This window comes from Carassius auratus, chromosome 17 (assembly GCF_003368295.1).
Source record: "Carassius auratus strain Wakin chromosome 17, ASM336829v1, whole genome shotgun sequence".
Taxonomy (NCBI): Eukaryota; Metazoa; Chordata; class Actinopteri; order Cypriniformes; family Cyprinidae; genus Carassius; species Carassius auratus.
This window is the reverse complement of record NC_039259.1, coordinates 22,933,956-22,936,309: the sequence shown is the minus strand read 5'-3', so window position 1 is coordinate 22,936,309 and position 2,354 is coordinate 22,933,956.

The window sequence follows — 2,354 nt, the reverse complement described above, 5'->3', positions numbered from 1 at the left end:
GGGGTTTTCAGTGGCTGATTTAGAATTGAATCCTTTTATACTGTATTATAGTTTAAACAGTAGCAAATGAAATGTGCAAAATTGCAGAAAATTAAAGGAATCATTCACCCAAAAATTGACACAACAGATTTTTATGTCAGTTGTAAGTGGTCATGAGACATTGAGATGATAATGTCATTACTTGCCGTATGTTCCCGTGAACTGTTTTCATTGCACATGTTGAAGAGAATGAAATCTCCACTTCCAGGGCAATTATGGCAAAATAGAAATGGATGTTGTAGCCACTGTGGATCTTTATTAAATACAATAATTTATTTGCATGTTAGAGAGACAGTATTGTAGCCCACGCTACTGTTCAAGAGTTTAGGGTTTTGTGGGATTTTATAAATGTTTAAAAAAAAATAAGTCTGTAATCACCGGCGGCGCCAGAGGGGGTCTTGGGGGGTCTCAAGACCCTGCCAAAAAATGCCTTGACAACCCATTTGACCCCCCACTCTCTTCCTGATTAAAAATATATATATATATATCCGATAAAGATAAAAAAATGTTTCTCTTCAAACTACACAGAACAATAATAAATAATAATTATTTCGACATTTATTCGTACACTGAACCGAGAACCGTTTCTGTCTGATCCTTTTGGTGATTTATTCTGAACTGATTCTGTGCTAATGTTTTAAGCGCGGGTAAACCGATGGCTTGAATGAAGGGCAGTCATCGCCAATGACATTACATCAAGTGCAAAAGGCTTTTTGTTCATCTTCAGTTCTCTCTTCACAGCAGTTCAGTCAGTGTAATGTTTGAGTACATGAATTACTCCGGGATATTGGTTTGTTTTGAACTCAGAGGAAGTGTCCAGTCACATTAAAAAAGTTAACAGCTTAAGTCAATTGTGGATTAATGTGTATTAGAGATACGAATCGTTTAAAACGATTCAGTTCGATTTGGTGAACTGAATGATTCGTTCACGAACCGGATATCCAGACTGCTTTTGATTTGAACTCTCTCTCACAACAGACATGGAAGAGAAGACAATGCTGAATAAAGTCGTCTGTTTTGCTATTTTTGGGCCAAAATGTATTTTCGATGCTTCAAAAATTCTAACTGACCCCTCTGATTGTCACATGGACTACGTTTTTTCTTACCTTTAATGGACATGGACAGTGAGACCGTACACACAGCTTTAATGGAGGGACTGAGAGCTCTCGGACTAAATCTAAAATATCTTAAACTGTGTTCCAAAGTTACGGGTTTGAAACAACATGAGGGTAAGTTATTAATTACATAATTTGCTATCGGGTGAACTAACCCTTTAAGTGCCCTCTTGTCAAAGCAAAATTTCCTCGAGTTTTTTTTTTAAACTAACATTCACTTTTGTGAATGCCTGCCCACGCCCAATCATAATACTAGTACAATTTATTAATAATAATTTAGCCGTAAATAAAAATGTACCAACATGATGACCTTTCACCTGACAACGATTCCCTCACTTCACACGTGCATTTTTTAATGCTAGAGGTTGTTTTCAACACCGTGGCAAGCTGGTAAGTGGTGTTTCATTCTCAGCGAAGTGATTTTGATGTTTATTTACTTATTATTATTTTACAAGAACGATGTGTTGTGAGAACATGCAGATGTGTTGTTTATATTGCTGTGTGTAGCCTGTAGTGTAAAAGTAACGCTAGCGTGCTGTTTGAGGAAGAAAAGTTTCAGAGGCATCGAAGGGTCTGGTCTTTTTTATGTTATTTGACTAAACTATTATATATTAAAGTACTTATATATTTTTTTAACACGTAGAGTGCCTTAAAAATAATTATCACAACACTGCTAAGGTTTATTCAGATTTCTCATTCTCTGAATTACCATTATAAAAAAAAAGCAATTCAGAAATAAATTAAAATATTTTTATATTTTAAATGTGACGCAAATATTTTTTTTTTCTTCTACAATAGCAACAGTATAACCAGCAAGACCACTTTAGCCTGTAAACTCAATAATATCTCTCTGGAAATAAATGTAAATTTATCAATGTCAATAAAAAAATACGTAATATACCTGATATCAAAGCGCAGTGTGAAGGATATGAATAACAAATGTAGCCTGTCATTTGTTTACGTTGCAATGGTTTCAATATTAGACAACTACAACAGTAGTATAATAATATTAATCACTATATTCCAGTGTATCAGTTTTTTTATGTTTTGTATCAATATTTAAGGTGGACTTATTGATTAGGTGCGAGAGTAGTAGTGATGATTAAAATAATAGATTAATTAATGCTGAAATAGTAAATTGACCCAAAAGTTTGAGCATATTGTTTGCAAACTGCAATTGATTAATTCATTCAAAAACAA